Genomic DNA, 22,618 nt, shown 5'->3' with positions numbered 1-22,618 from the left:
GAGGAAGGATGGGGAGAAGCAGTTGAGGAGTGGAGGGGGAGAGGAAAAAGGCTTCTGCATGGTGTTTTGGATGGAGGGGTAGAAGCAAGGAGAGGGGGTGGATGTGTATGGATGCGAGGGTGGGAAGTGGCTGGCAGTTGTGTGTGTGTGTGTGTGAGAGCCTAGTCTGCCTCCATCAACTGTCAAGAGTTCTGGATGTCAGGCCTACTCGAGGCTTCTGGTCCTCCCTCTCTCTCTCTCTGTCCCTCCCTCTCTTCCCTGGCAATGTCATTTTGTCAGCACACATATGCTTGTCTGCAGTAGAGTGGGGGTTGTTGGGTTGGGTGGAGGAGACATAGGCACATGGGCAGCCTCTGTCTTTTTCCTGTCGCCGTTGACACTTGACTTCTTGCTTGTGTGCCGCTGCTGACGGTGTTCCCTTTAACCCCTTCAGCTCCCTCCCGTCCTCGCTCCCCTCTCTGGGCTGCTGAATTCAGATTTACTCTCAGGGGGCTTTTACTTAAGCACGACTTCCTGTCCCTGCTGGTCTCTTTTTACTTAATGTTACAATGCACTTTGTGGCCTCTGTAATTTGGGCAGCAGGGTAATGGTTTGAGGACGGAGACTTCAGAGAATTTATATCCAACAGTGATACTGTTCTGCAGAAGTGTTGTTAACTCAGTTTTTTTAGACTGCTCACTGTTCAGTGCTTTTAACTTCCCAAGCAAAACTCACCTGGCTTCAGTATTTATTTATTTTTTTCAAATCATGATGGAGACAAAAAAATCTGGACAAAGGATTTTTTTGGCGTCCGCAAGGAGCGTTTTTGAGTAAACGCTCCTTGACTTTTCAAAGCAAATAATCCAAAAGGCACCGCTGAGAGTTAAAAGGGCTCGATGTTCTTTTAACTAAAGAAAAAAGACAAAAAAATCAGTGTAGTTGTTCTCCCACGTGTTGCACTCAAGTGTAGTTCCAAGGATCCATTAAAAAAACACATAAATGAAGATGAAATACCAGTGAGAAATGCTGGTGAAGTTAAGCTAACTGACATTTAACAGTCACTCTGTGGCTAAGCTGTCTGTAATGTTAGTGCTAGGGTTAATACATTTTACAATAAAATAATGTCAGTAAGTGAACTCCAGCACCCGCAATGCCTGATGGCAGTACTTACTGTAGGAGTCATCATAATGCAGGTAGGAGAAGGTGAGTATGTCTGCGGTGACCCCATCCAAAACATGAGACCAGTAATGGTAAGCAACACATGTGTTAAACAGTCATAATGTTGAGCTTAATTCCATTAATGAATCTTGGCTGGTTTAGCATTTCTGAAGCATTAAAACAGTGATTGTCTGAAGACTCCAGTGTACACAGCAATGTTTTAAATGCTGATCCTAACGGTGTGCTGTCCCTGATTATTGCTAATAATGGCTGAAACTGTATCATAGTATCGCAGGGCCTTTACGTTATCAGCTAACAATTGGGAGCACTGTCCATCTTTCCGGATAGCAAGAGTTGGGATGGAGGAGTTTTTGATGCAATGAGGCTAAGCTACTTCTTTAAGAAGTTTATGTTAGCATTGCTCTGAGAGGTTGGTCCACTGAATGCCCATTATCAGGTGTTGTGAGTCCATGGTACAGGGTTTAGAGAAGATCATCTTTACTAAGCTTTAACTGATAGCTTACCACCATCACTTCTTCACAGTTCCACCGGGGGTCTCCTTCCTGACCGTGACGAATAGCTGTGACCACCCTCTGTAGCACGTACTGGACACGCAGCTGAACACTTTATCCAACATCTTTGCTATAGGCTCAGCTGCTTTTTATTGTAGCCCACATGTGTCTGTACTCTGCATTCTTATTATTGCTTTGATTTTTAACATAACTGCACAGTTTTGTATAATTTTGCAGCTTTGACGAATGAGTTTTGTGTCTGTGGAGCCTTTTAACATCCAAGCAAAGACAACAGATGAGAAACAGTTACAATTTCTGCACTGATCAATCTGAACTGTCCCTGAAAATATAATACTGTAATAAAGCAGCCTCTCTTCTCTTTTGAATTCTGTCAGCTTTAAAAAAAAGAATTTTTTTTTATTTCTTTATTCCTTTTTCAGATCAGAAACCACTGGGAATGTGTACCGAGGAGCAAGCGAGGCATATGAAAACAGCAGTCAGGCGTTTAAATCTATATGGGTAACAGTGCTCTCGCCCCAGTGACCTGGCCTTGGCACCTGCCACAAGGGGCTTTGAGACTACCTGTCAATCAAATCCAGCCTCTCCCTCCTCCCCCTTTCTTAGGAGTCATGGCGCACATCTTAGCTAACTCATTACATCGCATCCCTCCATCTCTGACCCCCAGTTTACCACACAAAGATGATATCTTTATACGAGCCCACTGGAGCACACTGCCTCCTCGTCTCAGCATGCATGTTGCATGTTAACCATAAATGCCATGTACCATATGCCTGCAAGATATGATTATTATGCTGTAGAGCATTCAGCTGCAGTTTGTAGCCGTGGTTCCTGAGATGCAGCCCCATCTGAAGATGTCTAGTCTGTAGGATAATGACTTAGAACGCTTCAATCAGGTAGAGGTCAAGTCTGACATTAAAGACGTGCAGACGGCTTTTGAAAAGAGTGATTTGTATAAATTTTTTTAAAATTAGAGCGCTGTGGTTCCTTAAGTGCTTCTAGAAACCAGAAAAATGTCAGCCAGAGAGACATTTTCTAATTAATGTTAATATTTTGCCTTAGCAATAATATGTATGATTCATGAAATGTGATCAATGGCATGAAGCTTTCATGAGCAGCTCTTGCGTGCATCAACATTAAACTTTCACTCTCACACCTGCACACGAGCAAAGAAAACACAAATGTGCTGAACGAAACCCATCTCTGCCAGCACTGACACAAACACACGAGCTGACTGCATGTGCTCTCCCTCTCTCTCTCTCACACACACACACACACACACACACACACACACACACACACACACACACACACACACACACACACACACACACACACACACACACACACACACACACACACACACACACACACCTCCTGGCTATGAGTACCCTTGCCCCAAGTGCTCCCTTGTTGCAGTCTCCATAGCAGGCAGGGAGACTGTCTGAGTGCTTTATGTTTGCTGTAACACAGAATCATCACCGACAGAGCCATTGATTTGTCAACAACATAGTGAGACACTGTAGATGGATAATGGCCCATCTTGTGCTGCACTTTTCTGGACAGCTAAGAAGCATCTGTTGTTGTATTTTTTTTTCTTCCTCCTCCCTGTTAAATCTCCCTCTGTCCGCCCACACTAACACAAACACAGACACATCCGTGCAGTTTGAAAACAATAAAAGAAAAGCGATGTGTCTTGCTCAGCTACTAAATAGCTGTCTGGTTTGTGTCTCCTGAGGTGGCTGCACATCAGTGGCTGGCCCATCTATCAGGCCAATGCACGGCCCTCAAACCTCCAGGTATAAAGATGATAAATACCCCCACCTCTGGAAAAGGGCAGGGGGTGGGGGGGTGGGGGAGACGGACGGATGGATGTGGAAAGAGAGAGGCGGTTACAGATATCGAAATGGAGTGACTGAGGGAGGAGTTAGAGAGCTATTTGGTGCAGCTCACGACACTAACACTGACTCTGTTAAACAACAGGAAGCAACTGACCTGACAAAATGCTGCTGATTACACATGTAAACTGGGAAGAATTTCAAATAAAATTTCAAAATAAATTAAGTGAAATTACACATCAGAATTGTGTAAAACATAGTGTAGTGTCTCAGCAATGTAAAGTGCTTTGAGTACAGCTACAACCAAAGCATATTTATTCAACTACAGACAAAAAGAACACATACAGTTATACTGCCATATCACATCATTCACACTACCACTGGTATAAATTTTTATGGGATATAAAACGGTTACATCACCATAACATTGCTATAGCAATGTCATCCATTCAAGTTCCCTAGTGAACACAATGAGAGGAGCCTGGGCATGTCTGAGAGCGAGAGCCGTGTGTCAGCCTACAAATACTGGTATCGATCGGATATCAAGAAAATGCAGGGGCAGATACCAGTACTGGTACTTTTAACCTATAAAGGCAACTCATGTATTGGGAGCAATGTGTCATGACTGATTAACAATCATTAATTTGCAAGTTCTGACCACATTTAAATGATCATTGTGATTTCTATTTTCCACAATAACTGGTTAATACAACATAGTGCATGTTTGAATTAGAATTTTTTCGTTACAAAATAATATAAATTTAACAGAATTCAGAGCTACAGGATAGACCCGCAGGATCGCACTAGTTTTGATTTAATAACAATACCAGCGTTGGTATTGATACTATGAATAATTCCATTGGTCCACCCAACAAAGACAACCAACATAGCACAGCACTCACATGCTTATTTTATCACTTGATCTAAATATAAACACAGTTAAGTAGAACCAGGCTGTGAAGGAGGAAATACTAGCAGCTGGCAACCCAAACGTGAACAAATGACCCCCACCGAACATCGATGGAGGACTTGCTAGCTGAGCTCCAATGAAGGAAGAGCAAATGGATGGATGGTGGTAAAGGTGGGCCATAAGGAGATGGTTAGAAAGCTGTTCAAGATAAAACATCCCAGATGGAAAATGTTTGTGACAAGTTTGTGCAGGCTGCTGAAGACTTACATATCTACGTTAGTATTACCTTAGAGTTTTATGTTATACTTTTACTTAAATTTTAGGGAACACTGCCCATTCCTATTCATTTTGTGCTTTGTCACTGAATATAATGCTGTGTCATTACTATTACTGCACTGTAATGGTGGCACCTTGTTACTAGAGATGGACCAATCCGATATTACTTATCGGTATCGGTCCGATACTGACGTAAATTACTGGATCAGATATCGGAGGGAAATAAAAAATGTAATCCGATCCATTAAATATCAAAAAAGCACCTCACAAAACTCGGCTCATAACGGTAGCACGTCAGCAGTATGCATCATGTGATAGAGTGGCTGTGCGTATTTGTAGCCTCGCTAGCAATCCGGCATTTCATCTCCGAGGAAGTTATCCCAGAGAGAAGTAAAGCAAGTGTGTAAGTCCATCTCTGAATGTTCGTAAAGCATTCCCACGTTAAGCTTTGAAGAAAGCTTAATGTGAAACTGATGAAAATGAAACTGATCAATGATCAGCTGATCAGCTTTTCTGTCGCGAGTCCGTTTCTCTTGTTTGTTTATCGCCCACTTCGCGCCAGAAAGAGGAAACCAGCGGCTGAACAACAGCAGCACGTTTAAGCTTGATAAGCTGTTGTTAGAATGTATTTAATATTACTTTCTACACCAGGATCTTTTTCTACGTAGCTGAGTTTAGCCAGGGGGGCCGATAGGGCATTAACAGGGGAAAGGGGGCACAAAGACATACTTTTCTTTCTTATTCTCATTTAAAATATCTAGCTTTTAATAAATATTTATTTGAATCTTACACCCAAAGTTTTAATCTGATGTAAAATGTATAGAAGTCCATTACTGTATATAGTAACTATTAAGTCTAATATACCCTAGTAAGCTATAGTACGTTTTCCTTTGGGAAGATACCATCTGTGCAGTCTGTAATTCTGTTGAAGAAAGATGTTGAATCTGTTTAATTATTCTTCGAAATTAATTGATTTCTGTGCATTTTTTTCCACACTGCATCAAATTAAAGTTGATTACGTCGGTGGTTCCCACACTTTTTTTTGCTGGGAGTTTTAGAACCCTATTAGTTAGGTTGCTTACTCTTTAAAATACCAGAATAGGGAGGATGGAGTAGGTTTAAGTTTATTAGAACGATCAGTTTTGCTGAACTATGAAATATTTTGGGTGCAGTGTATTTTTTGCATACAGGTATAACAGAATAGCTTTAGTGTTTTGTTTTGTTTTTTAACTTGAGTATGAACTTATACAAAAAGCAGCAAGATATTAAAAGTTTAATTGATTAAAAAACACACTATATCGGATTCATATCGGTATCGGCAGATATCGAAATTTATGATATCGGTATCGGACATAAAAAAGTGGTATCGTGCCATCTCTACTTGTTACAGGAGATTTAGACTTCAAATTAGGAAGTGTTACATCTGTGACAGCAGCTCATTAGAGAAGAAGGATGGAAAACGCTCATCGTTTACTTATATTTATAAATAATGCTGCCTGCAAGCTGCAAGCATCAGTGAAACATCAAGTATTTTTAAAGTATACAGGCAGAAATATCTTTATCACAAATTTTCTTGAAATATCTTACACTATATTGCTCACCCATAATAATATTATATTTAGCAGTTACAGCCTGTGACTCAGTAGTAACTTCCTGTTTTTAGAGCTGACTTTGTTTTTACTCTCTTCAACAGAGCAGTGCCACAAATACTTGAACCAGTGAACATTTAAGGTTGGTTTTCATTTAGTCAATCACTAGTTTGAAGCTAGCTGGTAGTTTGCAAGAACTTAAGAAAGCCTTTGCAAACAAACCTAGTGGTGGATTTATGAATATATGGTACAAACCTTCCAGGCTCCCTACGCTCATTCTCCATTCCCTCCACTGTTTGATTAAACAGTACTAACCCCCCCCCCCCCCCCCCCCCCCCCCCCTTATCTGAGCTGTCGCTGCATGAAGGAGCTATCTGCTGTGTGACTGGCAGACTGCTGCCTGCTGCCTCTGATAGCATTCCACTTTGGTTAGGTAAATAGGAACTTAACTGAACTGAGACAGTTTAAACAGTCTAAATGTAAGGAGATTAAAACTGGTCAAACAGTGGTTGAGCATGGGGATGCATCACAGCTAGTAATGCAGTGCCGCGAGAATGGGAAACACACGTGCGGGCTTGCGTGTGGCACACACACACAGACACACACACACGCGTATTTCAAAAAGTCAAAGAGAAAGACACAAGCACCAGAGACGGTCAGGCAAAGGCACACAAAGCAAGAGGCCACACAGAAGCAGCCCGTAGTTGTTTTTCGATGCCTTGGTGCCCTCTGACCTACAAAATCACGCTCCATGCTTGCAAATTCTTGCACACAAACAGATACAAATGGCACGAGGCAGGCAAAGCCGGATAGACCTGGGGACAAGTTTCCGCCTGAGTGCCCTCATTTCCAAGCCCTGCCCTGCCCTGCTCTGCCCATAGGCCTTTCCAGACTGGCCAGTCGAGTGAGCGACCTACCCTGAGCCTAACACTGTGTGGCAGGGGGGACCTAAAGACAGATGTTCCCTGCCACTGGCATGGTGCTGAAAAGGGGACAGCATCCCATGGGGACACAGTATATATGTGTGTCTTTGATAGCAGAGGGAGAGGAAGATGGAGAAAGAAACTGAATGGTTGGATGGCGATGTCGGGAGGAAGAAGGAGGAGCAGTGCTGGGTGGGTTGCGAAGGTGTCGGGGGGGGGGGTGCTTGTAAAAGGAGAAATAAATCAACTCAAAGCCATTGGTGGCAAACGGCTGCTGCAGTGTCATTAGGAATCCTGTCACGCAGCAGCTCCTCTGAGCAGTCAGCAGACGCAGGTTGACAGCAGGCCAAAGAGGAATTTTAATTTTACCCCGTCTCACAACTCCAGCCTCACATACATTTTCTAACTATTGACCCACCCTGTCAATAGTACCCTTCAAACTCATCAACCACTTGCATCCTTGCATTAAATGTGCTCGCAATATTACAATTGCAGCCTGTACATTTCAGTTACAGATCAAACTTGATTCACACAAAACTTCAGGATCGATATTTGTCAGATATTGACACACGCACACATAATTTACCTGATTAGTTCTACCTAATCTAGTATTTCTGGTGGGCATGACACCTGACACAGAACTTGTGTTAGTTTATTGTTTTTCTCACTTTGCCTCAGCCATTTATCTATGGCCGTTCAACACTTCTCAAAAACGACCCTGACATGGTGCACGTTTCTTTCTTCAGATTTGAAATGTAAGAGTTAACCGAGTAACATAATGAAACTGTCAGCAACTGAAGAAAGCACATTTTTAAACTAGAAAAAACTGAAACAATGAGCCCTTTCACCAAAAACATTCTCACACAAATAATTCAAAGTATTAAGACTGAGGTGAAATGTTACATTACGTTACAGTTACATCATACACCAATGAGGTGCGACCACTTACCTACCCATATGGAAAAGATATATATAAATCTTATAAAGTTTGTATCTGTCTTGTGTGAAACTTGTATGAAAAGCATATAAGAGTGAAAACAGATATAAGATCCCTTGGAAAATTATATAATGAAACTTGTATGTTTTGGACACTTACTAAAACAATGTATGAAAGTAATGAGAAAGTGGCCACTTTCATGAGTAAATCATGTAAGCCTTATATGATTTACTCATGAAAGTGGCCACTTTCATGAGTAATCACATATAAGTTTTTACTATTTCTTTTCCATATGGGTAGTATTGTGTTGGTCACCCTTTTGCTTGGACTTCACTAGACCCCCAAGGTGTGCTGTGGTATCTGGCACAAAAGACCTTTGCAACAGATCCTTTAAGTCCTCTATGACATCTAGCGCATCCCACAGATTTGATTGAGATCGGGGGAATTTGGAGGCCAGGTCAAGATCTCAAACTTGCTGTTGTGCTCCTCAAACCACTTATGAACCATTTTGGTTTTGTGGCAGGACACATTATCATACTGAAAGAGACCCCAGCCATTAGGGAATACTGTTTCCATGAAAGGGTCTGCATGTTCTGCAACAACACTTAGGTAGGTGGTATGTGGCAAAGCAACATCCACGTGGATAGCAAGACTCAAACAGAATATTTGATGGATGTCAAACTCACGTTACATCACGAGCCGTGTTACGCCCACTTTGATGTTAAGTGAACTGTATCAAAGAAACTCCCCTTTCTGTCAGTCTAAGGAAGTTAAAAGTCCAAAATTCATGCCCTCTTTCATATTTACCATCTGATTAGAATCCTTGCCGGGCCAATTCTGACCCCCGGGACTTGTGTTTGACATCCCTGCTATAGTGCATCCTGGTGCCAGGTGTTCCACAGGTAAGCGCTACACCTGCACCAAGCAGGCCATCCCCGTGATGTAAAAGAAAACATGATCTATCAGATCAGGCCACCTTCTTCCATTGCTCCGTGGTGCAGTTCTGACGCTCACCTGCCCATTACTGGCAATTTCGCAACAATGGGCTGAAGCCTGACTAGTCTGCAGCCATGTAGCACCAGACCTGACATTTGCTATGCACTCAGTATTCTGACACCGTTCAATCACAACCGGCAAAATTCACCTTAAGGTTTTCTGCAGTTTGAGCTACAGCAGCTAGTCTTTTGGATCAGACCACACAAGTCAGCCTTCACTCCCCACGTGCATCAGTGAGAAATTCGTGGGTCGCGAACGAAACGGCTCTTAGAGCCGGATCTTTGAAGTGAACGACGCGAGCCGGCTCCTTATCGCGAGCCGTGGGGTTTTTTTTTTTCTTTCTCTCACCCTCTCTCTCGCACTTTTTTCCCACTTCACTCCGCATGCGAGCCTTGTGCTTTGCACTGGGAAGAGGGGGGAGGGGCGGTAGTTACAGTCACAGTAGCACAGGAACAGAGCGGGAGGGAGAGACAGAGAAAGAGAGCCAGGGACAACAACGTCACATTAGAAAGGTATAGTAATCATCCACAACTATTTTCAGTTGCAGATGATAAAGGATTCAGAAAGTTTATTCATGCAGGTCCATATGACAGAGAATGTGCATCTTCTTTTTGTTTTCATATTTTAATTTATATTTAATTTTGGTTTGCAGTGTTTTGTGTTGTTTCACTTTAAATTTGTTTAAAAGGAAAAAGCTGAAAATGTAAATATTTAAAAGTTGAAATGTGAATAGTTGGTTTTTGTATTATATGATTTATTTATTACAGTTTCTGTGGAGTGAATAAATAAAAGTATATTTACGGTACCCTAGAGACAAAGCACGTAAAAACTCCAAAACACGTAAAAACTCCAAAACACGTAAAAACTCCAAAACACTATTTTGTTTTAGGCTAGGCGCAGTGTTGAGCTTTTGTTACCTAGGGGCCCACAAGCCAGCAAGTACCAAGTTTGTACGTGCTTTGTCTCTTGGGGCCACCGCATATATTTATATATAAACATATATAAATAAAACCACTTTTTGTTTTACATTAGTAATTCCTTTTGTGCATAATTTTAAATCATTGTTAATAATAAATTAATTAAAGCAACAAAACAACCCGAAAGAGCCGGTTCAAACCCGAAAGAGCCGGCTCTTTTTAGTGAGCCGAGCCGAAAGAGCCGGTTCTCTAAAAAGAGCCGGAAATCCCATCACTAGTGAGAAATATATCCCACCCACAAGCAGGTGCCATGACTAAGAGATCATTAGCGTTATTCACTTCACCTGTCAGTGGTCATAATGTCGTGCCTGATTGGTGTATTATGCCATTCAGCTATTCATCAACTTTTTTCCGCATACACATGGAGAAAAAAAACATCCCAAAGAAACAGTATATGACATAAGTAGAACAGACCCATTAGTGATATGATACAAATCAGTGTTAGGAGAAGACAAGCGGCACAAACACACAGAGATGTTGTGTTTCTAGCGACGTGCAGATATCAGGAAGTAGTAATAATGCTACTGGAGCAGAGCAGGGCAGAGTAATGCTGCACATTTCTCCTCTTCTCCCATCTCAGCTGCCACTTTAATGAGCAGACAAAATGGCCTCTGCTGAATAATTAATATGTGGGTCCATTAACATGACATTAGAATGCATTCTATCTCTTATTGATTTTCTCCTGTCTTTTTTTTTGGAAAACTTTTACTCCATCCGTAGACCACTCTGCGTCCAGCACTGGCGAGAGTGAAATATTGCTGCTGCTGTTTAAATGTCAGCTTTGTAATTACACATGGAGCCACGAGCTGGGCAATCCCACCGCCTGAGGGCCGCTGATTTATAGTCAGGCGCTGATGGCAACAACACAGACAAAATGCATTCACATCCTTACACACATCAAACGTAACTCGTCTCACACGCCTTTTTTATTTACCGTACAGAGTTAATCTGTTATAGTAAAAATGTAGTGAGTGCAGACCGTGCACTGCTCTGTTTTTAGGGGAAAAATTAACAAACCTAAACTGTTAATCTAGAAATTTTGCTCCAACAATGTGAACAAACACTGACTGCATCAATCTACCAATTATGTAAAACCTACAGTTATTACAAATGCCATATTTTCCGCACTATAAGGCGCACTTAAAATCCTTAAATTTTCTCAAAAATTGACAGTGTGCCTTATAATCCAGTGCACCTTATGTATGAATTCTGGTTGTACTGACCTCAAACCGATTTTATGTTGTACACGGTGCTCAAAGATCCGTCAAAAAATGTTTTAGTTCGACTTTGGTAAGCTACGAAGCTGCACCGCTTGATGGATTGTCGGAGCATTGCAGCTACTGTAGTCAGGAGCCTCGCGGAGTAATCTGGGTCCAAAACTCTGTCAAACGAACACTGAGGCATCACTGAGAGTTAAAAACTGTCTAAATTCTTTCATCTTTAATAAAATGATCAGGGTTGATGATTTACCAGGTGTAACAATTAAGTTTAACATCCAGGCATCCATGAAAACAGAATTTATTACATTTAACAAAGTTAGAAGTTAGCAGGAAGTTAGCTTGCTAGTTTCCACCTAAATATATATAGCATGTTCTGACTGAGAGATTTCTGAAAAATTCAAACGTACAGCTCTGCTATCACTTCCAACATAAATGAAGACAGAAAACTAAACAGCAGTGAAAGTTAACGTGAGGGTTCCCGATGGTTGGGGACAAATGCAATTGCATGGCAGGATGCTGTGAATGGACCAAACTTCAGTCAGGAGAACAACTGAGATAATCCATCTACAATACGAGGTTAGTCATTCATATACTGCAACAACATGGGAATAGAGCAGCTGCCAGAGAATCCAGCATTAATGAATCAATGGTACAGAAGTGGAGGAAGCAAGAAGAATGAGTTGAGTAAAATTGGACTTACCTGACTGTTTTGTTTCGCTTAATGTGCCTTGTAATCAGTATACGGTAATAAAAATATAGCCTACACTTCATGGACAAAAAGCCATATCTTTGAATTCAGGTCTTTATTCAGTCCAGAAAAAGGTGAAAAAATGGGCTCACTGAATTTAAGTGCAGTACTATAAAAGGATGCCACTATTCCTACAAGTCACTTAGTGAAATTTCTCCCCTCCTAGTTATTCCACGGTCACCTGTAAGTGGTACTATTGCAGTGTGGAAGCGACATAATCACCAGGAGTCCATAAAAGTCACCAAACTTTTCACACTCCCAGAAGGATAACTCCTCCTGAAACTGTTGCCATTAAGTTTGACTTGACAAAATAATGAAGAACATTTGCAAGGGGAGTAAGTGGAGACAGGAGGGGGCCCCTCAAGGAAGTTAAGTCTCTTCTACAATAGTTTACAATAGTTTGTCAGGCCTCAGGGGGCTTCAGACTGGCCCGGGGCCCCAAACAGTTGCCTGCCTTGCCTGGTGCCAAGTGGCTCAGCCTGTAGGTGTAGTGTCTGAGCGCCTCAGTGCTCAGCGCTGTATGGAACTGTGTTACTTCATCTCATTTATAAACAACAACCTTGAAACTAAAACAATCTTTAACAGAACATTTGAGTTTGAACTGCAAAAAACAAGAAAAGAAAGTAATAAGTAATGTCTGGTTGTTGCTCCAAAGTCTGTATATACTCTATGGCAGTATTCAGAATCAGAATACTTTGTTATTAATAATAGTTAGAATTATATAATTGTTAACATATAGGGAATTTCACTTACAATATAGACATGAAAGGTAGAAAATGTAAACTCTCTATTTAAAAAAAAAGTAAAACCAAGGCAATCAAAGTGAAATGTTAAATTAAAGTTAAATATACCAAAGTTAAATCTATGTACTGTACAGACAAGATATTACAGGTGATAATGATGCCTTTACAAGTGCACAAACTGTCACTGCTAATCATTTATTTTGTCGAGTTATGTTGTTATTGACACACAGGAAAACAGCCCAGTGTTATTTCTATTTAAGGTACATTTCACCTGAGCTGTGTGTCATGGAAATGTGTGAGGAAACACCAGAGCAAATGCTCGTTAAAAAAATGCCTGCCCGCATTGTGTTTACACACCATTAGTGCTGAGACAATAAATCAATCAATTGATCCACTAATCAAGAGAAAATGAGCTCACATCTTACGTCAATGATTAGTGTTTAAAATCCTCCACGAAGCACTAAATTTATTGATTTGCTGTTTGCTATTTTGGATTTAATCCTATGGAATTTCCACTGTGGCTAAAGGGGAAAAAGAGCAATGTGCAAAGGAAAGCTTGTGATAAAAAGCCTTAATATGAGGAATTTTACAGAATGAAAAGTTAATAAATCTAGAAGCAATCAAGAGTGTAACTGATAATAAAAATGATCGTTGCAGGCCTGCACACTTTAATCTTTACCACTACATCGATTCACAAACTGATAAGAGCGTCACTTCTCTGCTCAGTGTCTTCTGGGAACGGGCGTCTGCTTTTTTTGCTCAGTGGCCTAACACACTCTAGTGGCACGCGGGACACCCTGGTTCAATACACCCTCCCTTATGCACTCCGCCCATCAGTCAGATTCTAGGCACAGATACCTGCTGGGAAAACCAATCTATATCTGGATGAATGGAGGAGGAGAGGCAAGGCCAGATCAATGTACAGATATTGATAAACGCAGCCATGCAAGGAGACTATACTCCTTCTGAACTCATTCACTCTCTCTCTCGCTCTCTCCCTGTGAAAAGATTAGGAATCGAGATGAACTGCTGAGTAAGGTTTGCGGGTGTATTTGTGTGTGTAGATGACAAAAGAGACACTGTAGCGTGCTGGCAGATACTACAGATAGAGCAGGGAGGGAGAGGATAGGAGAGAAAGGGAGTCGAGATACATAGAAGAGACACAGATTACCACCACAGAGCTCAGTAATGGTGTGTAAGGGCAGCACGTCAATAAAAAAATACCTCCCGTTGCAGCGCGGTGGACTGCTGCCGCAGCCTGTACGGCACGACACCTGCTGACTCCCTGATCTACCTCAAATTACAATGATGCCCTCACACTGAGCTTCTGTGAACTACAACATCCACTGGCTGTATCAAACACACAGATAGATACCCAACATTCATATCCACGGACACATGCATAAAATCCCACATGCGGCTGCAATGCTGATTTCATTCAGAGGTTCAGCATCAGGGTTTGATCCCCCTCCTGCGATGCCCTGTTGGGGTGGTGATTTTTATATATATATATTTTTCCAAATCTCCTTCCCCTCCCTCTCTTCAAAGAGACGAGGCTTGACATCCAGGTGTTTTATAGTATTTGTGGCTCTGATCATCCATCAAGGCGATCGATCACTCTCCCAGCAGCTTTTATTAATGATCTTGTCAGCCAGCCCGCTCTCGGGTGCAGCCGCTTGTCCAGAATGATAGATCATTAGCTAGTCTGCCTGCTATTTATTCTCTCATGACCTTGTCTCTCTCCATTGTTGAGTGGGCCGAGTTATGAGCGCCAGAACATAATTCACTATTGATTCTGTATTTTTTTCTTTTTTCTTTTTTTTTTTTAACCAAAAAAAGTTTTTTTGTTTAAAGCAAAAAAGTGGTGAAGCAATCTACACACAAATATTCACTCCAAAACAAGCTGCTAATATCTACATGCTAACACATTACTGGTAAAGTTAAGATGTGTCAAAATGTGTTTAGTTAACTAAGCTAGCTGGGCACATAGAGTACAAATACAGTGGGGCAAAAAAGTATTTAGTCAGCCACCGATTGTGCAAGTTCCCCCACTTAAAATGATGACAGAGGTCAGTAATTTGCACCAGAGGTACACTTCAACTGTGAGAGACAGAATGTGAAAAAAAAATCCATGAATCCACATGGTAGGATTTGTAAAGGATTTATTCGTAAATTAGGGTGGAAAATAAGTATTCGGTCACCTCAAACAAGGAAAATCTCTGGCTCTCACAGACCTGTAACGTCTTCTGTAAGAAGCTTTTCTGTCCCCCACTCGTTACCTGTATGAATGGCACCTGTTTGAACTCATCATCTGTATAAAAGACACCTGTCCACAGCCTCAAACAGTCAGACTCCAAACGCCGCCATGGCCAAGACCAAAGAGCTTTTGAAGGACACCAGGAAAAGTATTGTAGACCTGCACCAGACTGGGAAGAGTGAATCTACAATAGGCAAGCAGCTTGGTGTGAAAAAATCAACTGTGGGAGCAATCATCAGAAAATGGAAGACATACAAGACCACTGATAATCTCCCTCGATCTGGGGCTCCACGCAAGATCTCATCCCGTGGGGTCAAAATGATCATGAGAACGGTGAGCAAAGATCCCAGAACCACACGGGGGGACCTGGTGAATGACCTGCAGAGAGCTGGGACCAAAGTAACAAAGGTCACCATCAGTAACACACTACAACGGCAGGGAATCAAATCCCGCAGTGCCAGACGTGTTCCGCTGCTGAAGCCAGTGCATGTCCAGGCCCGTCTGAAGTTTGCCAGAGAGCACATGGATGATACAGCAGAGGATTGGGAGAATGTCATGTGGTCAGATGATACCAAAGTAGAACTTCTTGGTATAAACTCAACTCGTCGTGTTTGGAGGAAGAAGAATACTGAGTTGCATCCCAAGAACACCATACCTACTGTGAAGCATGGGGGTGGAAACATCATGCTATGGGGCTGTTTTTCTGCCAAGGGGACAGGATGACTGATCCGTGTTAAGGACAGAATGAATGGGGCCATGTATCGTGAGATTTTGAGCCAGAACCTCCTTCCATCAGTGAGAACTTTGAAGATGAAACGAGGCTGGGTCTTCCAACATGACAATGATCCAAAACACACCGCCCGGGCAACAAAGGAGTGGCTCCGTAAGAAGCATTTGAAAGTCCTGGAGTGGCCTAGCCAGTCTCCAGACCTCAACCCCATAGAAAATCTGTGGTGGGAGTTGAAAGTCCGTGTTGCTCGGCGACAGCCCCAAAACATCACTGCTCTCGAGAAGATCTGCATGGAGGAATGGGCCAAAATACCAGCTACTGTGTGTGCAAACCTGGTAAAGACCTATAGTAAACGTTTGACCTCTGTTATTGCCAACAAAGGTTATGTTACAAAGTATTGAGTTGTATTTTTGTTATTGACCAAATACTTATTTTCCACCCTGATTTACTAATAAATTCTTTACAAATCCTACCATGTGGATTCATGGATTTTTTTTTTCACATTCTGTCTCTCACAGTTGAAGTGTACCTCTGGTGCAAATTACTGACCTCTGTCATCATTTTAGGTGGGGGAACTTGCACAATCGGTGGCTGACTAAATACTTTTTTGCCCCACTGTAAGGCTGAAGTTAGTTGATTGGATAAATCATTTTTTGGGGTACTGCGTTTGGAATTTGTTTCAATAAATAAAAAAAAACAATTTCTGAATTGTGTTGTTCTTTCTTCCTTTTGTTGTCTTGACTTTAGAAACATACAAAGACAATGACAGAGATTCTGATCATGTATGAGCAAAAAGTTTTACAGGACTCTATGCAAGACTGTGAAAAACTGAGTTCATCTCATGAACTTGTAGAACCACCTTTAGCAGCAATAACAAGAAGTATATGTAACTGTATGTGTATGAGTCTTTACAATGTTTCTTTTTTTATCATTGAGGTTTGTTTATCCACATCATTTGAATCACACTGAGGTCATTGCATTGACCTTGACCATGCTGTTAGAGATTTGCTGCTGTGCTTGGGATATTTGTCCTGTTGTATGACCCAGGTTAGGCCAAGCTTAGGTTTTCTCCAAAACGTGGCATTGTGCATCACGACCGACTATCTCCACTACCAGAAGTCTTGTGGTCTGGTCAAATGTAACATTATAAACCTAAGCTATACTGCTATTGTTGATTGTTGATTCAATGACTGCAAGGTGCCCAGTTCTGGAGGCTGCAAAACACATCATACTTGTTTAGTTATTTTCTAATTGCACCATCATTAACTTTTATATTTAGCATGCTAACTAAAGTCTGCAGAGACTGAGTTATAGCTCTTTTTTGCAGTTTCTCTGAGCATTGCGTAGTCTGACTTTAGGGTATGTTTGGTGGGATGTTCACTCCTTGGAAGATTGGCATCTATCTTGACTGTTTTCTACTTATAGAATGACAGAATTCAAATTGTTTGGAAATTGCCTAAAAACTTTTACCAGAAGGATGAGCAGCAACAACTGTTTCGCTAAGATCATTGCTCATCACACACCTTCCATCCATCCATTCCCTTCTGCTTATCCTTTTCAGGGTCGCGGGGGGCGCTGGAGCCTATCCCAGCTGTCATAGGGCGAGAGGCAGGGTACACCCTGGACAGGTCGCCAGTCTGTTGCAGGACTAACACAGAGACAGACAACCATTTGCACTCACATTCACTCCCGCATTCACACCTATGGGCAATTTAGATTAATCAATTAACCTATCCCCACAAACTGCATGTTTTTGGACGGTGGGAGGAAGCCGGGGTACCCGGAGGGAACCCACGCAAGCACAGGGAGAACATGCAAACTCCACACAGAAAGACCCCGGCCTAATGGTGGAATGGAACTCAGGACCTTCTTGCTGGCCTAAAAACCTTTACCAGACGGATGAGCAGCAACAACTGTTTTGCTAAGATCATTGCTCATCACACACCTGACCAGCAAAAATCCCCAAACTTCTAGTTTTATAGAGGTGCTCACACTTGGTAATGATAATTTAATCAAGTGTATTTGATTAGCAGCACCTGACTGCTGCTTACCCTCTTAATTCATATGGAAGTTGTAAAGATGTACTTAGTTTTTCTACTTCTACATTAGTAAATATAGTGCAGTGGAGATCTGGCACTGTATAGGCGGTGTTAATTAGACAACTGTGTTGTGGAGCCCATGCTAGGTAAGCTAGCTGACCTTCACATGCACCTCAACATTACTGGTTTGTTACCCTGACCATTTATTACAGTTATCCCTACCTGTTTGTTTATGTAGAGAAGAGTTCACTTGGCTTTTCATATTTATGTGGTATAAATAATTCAAAACAGGTGGTTTTGTGTTCATTTAACCAGAAGAGTGTGAGCTTGAGGGAGCTGTGCACATGGGCTATCGCTACACCTGACTATTGCTGGTGGTTGGAGGTGGCCAGCTGGAACATTAACATATTTCTCTTCATCTGGAAAGAATGAGTTTGTGGACATAACTTGATGGAAATCCTTCTTTTGAGGAGTAAGGCCTGTTTCAGAGGAGGGGATTTGTCTTGATGGTGGGAGAATCAGAAAATCAGCTCCCCTGGTTCTTCACAAATTACAGTCTACTAAATAGTTGTTGGGATAATTCAGTCAATGACGTGATGGGCAGACAATCCCTTGAGTCACGCTGCCAGTATGGCTGAAAACATGTTGTGGAACATCACAGTGAGACTTAAGATAATTAACAGATAGTAACGAGGGGCAGAGAAGAATAGAAAGGAAGTGACTGTAACGGAATAAGAAAGAGGGGGGGAAAGGGCAGCAGAGAAAAGGGCAAAGAGAAAACAGCAAGTTGGCAGGAGTTTCACAGGAGCAAAGCCCGAGGCCGAGCCAGTGAGGTGTAAGTAGCTTCAGAATAAACATGAGCTCCATGTAAACAACAACCTGCCACTACAAGCGTCGGATACGCACCCACACAGGCCTGGTGGGGTTCTGGATTCACTGATGTGTGTTTTCATGTGTGTGTAGCGAACACTTGGGTGTCCCTGGGGCTGAAAGCCTTGCCTGTCATCCTCCCATCACTCGTCTCTCTACCCACTTACATCCATAAGCCTGTCATGTTGATCAAGTAGCCGCAGGCCCAGAGCCTTTTGTGACTGTCAAAAGTGTGCACGTGAATGTTTGACTGTATAATTATAACCCGATTTTCAGTCTGTGTCTGCAGCGTACAGAACAGAAGAGCAGCGAATTAAACAAAAAAAAAAAACACTTTACCTTGAATTCAGAGGCTATTGTGTTTGTGTGACTCACTGCTTCAGTCTGACCTGTTTATTATGCAGTCAGAGTTGAGAGAGAAGAAGGAGGAACTTCTTTCTCCTCCAGATTTATTCATGATGAATGGCTTTCATGTTCAGAGCAGCATGGCGGCTGAGACTTCTATGGAGTCGGAGTGAGAGAGGATATGTGTCAAAGTAGGATACCATGTGCACAATCCTCAAAGTACACAGAGCGCATACGGTGTTGACCAATGTGCAAATGCTGCGTTGCGTCAGAAAGAGCAAATATCCATTGCTTATTGTAAAAATCTGGCATGCCAACGCTCTGATTCAGACTATCAACACAATTAATAAAGTTAAGCTATATATATATATATAATATTAGGGCTGGGCGATATGACCCAAAATTCATATCTCGATATTTTTTAGCTGGATGGCGATATAAGATATATATCTCGATTTTTTTTTAAAGCCATAAGTTAAGAACAAAAAGAGAGTTCTTAGTCACACTGTGTCCCAGATGTCACACGGGCACTTTTATTTACATACAGCGTAGATGTACATGAAGAAATTACTCAAAAATAAATTATCAGCATTTATTAAATAATCATGGTCCATAAATAAAAGAAAACAATGTTGGTTTTGTGCATAACAAAAAGCTCACAATTGTGCAGTCAAAATGTAAACTAATAGACGCTGAGCATAATAACAAAGAGACAGATTTCACAGCTGCACCACGTCTCTGAACAGGTGCCATTTGTGGTCCTTATACACACACAGTACGTATCACTCCGCGAGGCTCCTCCTCGGTAGCCGTAATCCTCCGACAATCCATCAAGTGGTGCAGCTCCGTAGCTTAGCAAAGTCATATTAAAACATTTTTTGACAGATTGCCGAGTGCTGTGTACCACATAAAATCAGTTCGCGGTCAGTAAGCACAACCAGAATTCATACATAAGGCGCACTGTCGATTTTTGAGAAAATGAAAGGATTTTAGGCCGTGCAGCCCTTCCGGGCTGCATGTCGTTAGCGCGGTTAGCTCGCTAACACGTTGACGCCGTCCAGCCCCACGCACGGTAACTCGCTAACGGAGATTTTCCGCTTTCATCTTGTCATTGCCTGCAGGTGAAGCTATGGGGGAGGGGGAGTTGTGTTCAGTGAAGGAGAGGCGAGGCCGAGTAACGTTGCGTAGAGACAAAAGTGGACGAAAGAGAGGCAAACCTGCGGCTCCACAAGTATAATTATAACGTAACATAGACTATATCGATATAAACGATATTGTCACATCTTATATCTCGTATGAAAATATATCGATATTTTTAAAAAACTCGATATATCGCCCAGCCCTAATATATATATATTTATTATAGTACAGGGTGGGCCATTTATATGGATACACCGTAATAACATGGGAATGGTTGGTGATATTAAAGTCCTGTTAGTATATGTGAGGGGGCAAACTCCTCAAGATGGGTGATGACCATGGTGGCCATTTAGAAGTCGGCCATCTTGGATACAACTTTTGTTTTTTCAATAGGAAGAGGGCCATGTGACACAAACAAAACCACCGCTAATGGTCTGACACTAACCCACATTGGATGGATCCCTCCAAGACTGTTGGAACAACAAAAGTGATGGTTTGGTGTGGTATATGGGGTACAACTATAGTGGGTCCATTCTTCATCAATGGAAACATCAAGGCCACTGGATATTTGAAATTGCTACATGATGATGTGTTTCCCTCTTTATGCACTGAAGTTGGCACGTTCCCTCAAGATGGTGCACCACCACATTATGGGTGCCAGGTCCGAGCATTCCTAGATGAACAGTTTCCTGGAAAGTGGATTGGTCGTCGTGGGCCAGTTGAATGGCCCCCAAGGTCTCCCGATCTGACCCCCTTAGACTTTTATCTTTGGGGTCATCTGAAGGCAATTGTCTATGGTGTGAAGATACGAGATGTGCAGCATCTGAAACTACGGATACTGGATGCCTGTGCTGGCATTTCTCCTGCGGTGTTGCTATCAGTGTGTGAAGAGTGGGAGAAGAGGGTTGCATTGACAATCCAACACAATGGGCAGCACATTGAACACATTTTATAAGTGTAAATAACTCATGAATAACTCATGAAAGAATAAAGTTACGTTGAAACCAAGGAAAGGAAATGTCTAGAGATCGTGACTTAAATAACAAAAAGACTGGAGGTGGCAGAGTTGAAGATGTTAAGACTTTCATAACAAGTGGACAAGATTGGCAAGACTAGAAATGAATACATCAGAGGGACAAAGTTTGAGAGGTAAGGCTGAGATGGTTTGGACATGTGTAAATAAGGGATAGTGGATATATTGGACAATATATTGCTGGTAGAAGAGAAGACCAAAGGGTTTGTGGATGCTGTGAAGCAGGACATGCAGAGAGTTGGTGTGACGGAGGACGACGCTCAAGATAGGGTGAGATGAAGGCAGATCTGCTGTTTCTAACAAATTACAGTGGAGTAAATCAGCAGTGATGTGCTGGAGCTGCACTCTGTTTTGATAAAAACTAACTTAGCACCTCTATGAATGAAAACAGTTTAATTCCCTCTTAAAAGGTGAGATGATGGAGAGCAGTTGATGTTGACCTGCTATAGCATAGTATGGCTTTAATTCTGGAAAAAGAAAAGCTTTGTCACTTTTAATTTGAAAGTCTCAATATACATGATTATGTTTTTTGATTTGGTTTAGAAGACACAGCTGATTGCTTAAAGGTCTCCATCCACCCTGAAGTGAAGCTAACACTGTCTGCCATCAACGAGACCCATGCTGGGATAGGTTTCTGAAAGGCAAGCACAGAAAATGACGCAGTGATTCAATCATTTGGCATTTGATTAGCGTACCTGATGCAATAAGAAAAGTTCATATTAATAGGAAAAGGAAGCTAAATATGCAGATAAGTTTACATAAAAAAGTCAAACTGTGAAAAAAAAGGGTACAATCAGCATAACATGAACTCTGTGTTAGCTTCTTTGTACCATCACCTTTGCCACAAACACTGTTTGTATCTCAAATACACAAACGGTCTCATTGGTGTCCCCCATAACCCACCCTCCAGGACCCTGGGGCCCAATAAGCAGCCATCTGCAGACAACCTCTTCCACCACGCTCTGGCAAACATGGGCGAGTGCGTGCGTGTTTGTGTGTGTGAGAGAGAGAGGCAAAAAGGGGAGGTAGAGACAGTTCAAGGGCACGAGTACTCCATCAAGTTGAGTCCAGGGAATAGCCACCACCTTCCCTGGCCCCTCCCGTGTGTGCACCAGGTGAGCACCGAGACCTGTCCTTGGTGCTCGCCTGAATACACACAGTACGGTGCACTGATTACTTCACACCACACGCGCTCTTCAGTTTGAATTTGACCCTCTGCTGCTTCGCTGCAGCCTCCGTGTGGCAGCCCCAGTCTTCTTGCCCGTGGCCCCAGCTGACTCCCGGCTCTGGCGTGGGTGGTTGGGTGGGGTGGCGTGGGGATTTGGGGGCACTGAAGCTGTCCTCTGGTGCTCTTGCAGCCCTGCCTGCTCATCCATCCTA

The 22,618-nt window shown here is 42.2% G+C and overlaps 1 protein-coding gene across 1 annotated transcript in view; it reads right to left on the bottom strand.

Moving 5' to 3' along the window:
• Positions 1 to 19,543: 19,543 nt before the first annotated feature.
• acsf3 (acyl-CoA synthetase family member 3) overlaps positions 19,544 to 22,618 on the bottom strand; it is a 59,974-nt gene continuing 56,899 nt past the window's right edge. The window contains exon 10 of the transcript XR_013971971.1: positions 19,544 to 21,872. The gene's annotated coding sequence lies outside the window, so the exon portion shown is untranslated. The remainder of the gene's footprint in view (positions 21,873 to 22,618) is intronic.

This window comes from Rhamphochromis sp. 'chilingali', assembly GCF_963969265.1.
Source record: "Rhamphochromis sp. 'chilingali' genome assembly, chromosome: 6".
NCBI classification, from domain to species: Eukaryota; Metazoa; Chordata; class Actinopteri; order Cichliformes; family Cichlidae; genus Rhamphochromis; species Rhamphochromis sp. 'chilingali'.
This window is presented reverse-complemented; position numbering and strand designations above follow the sequence as displayed.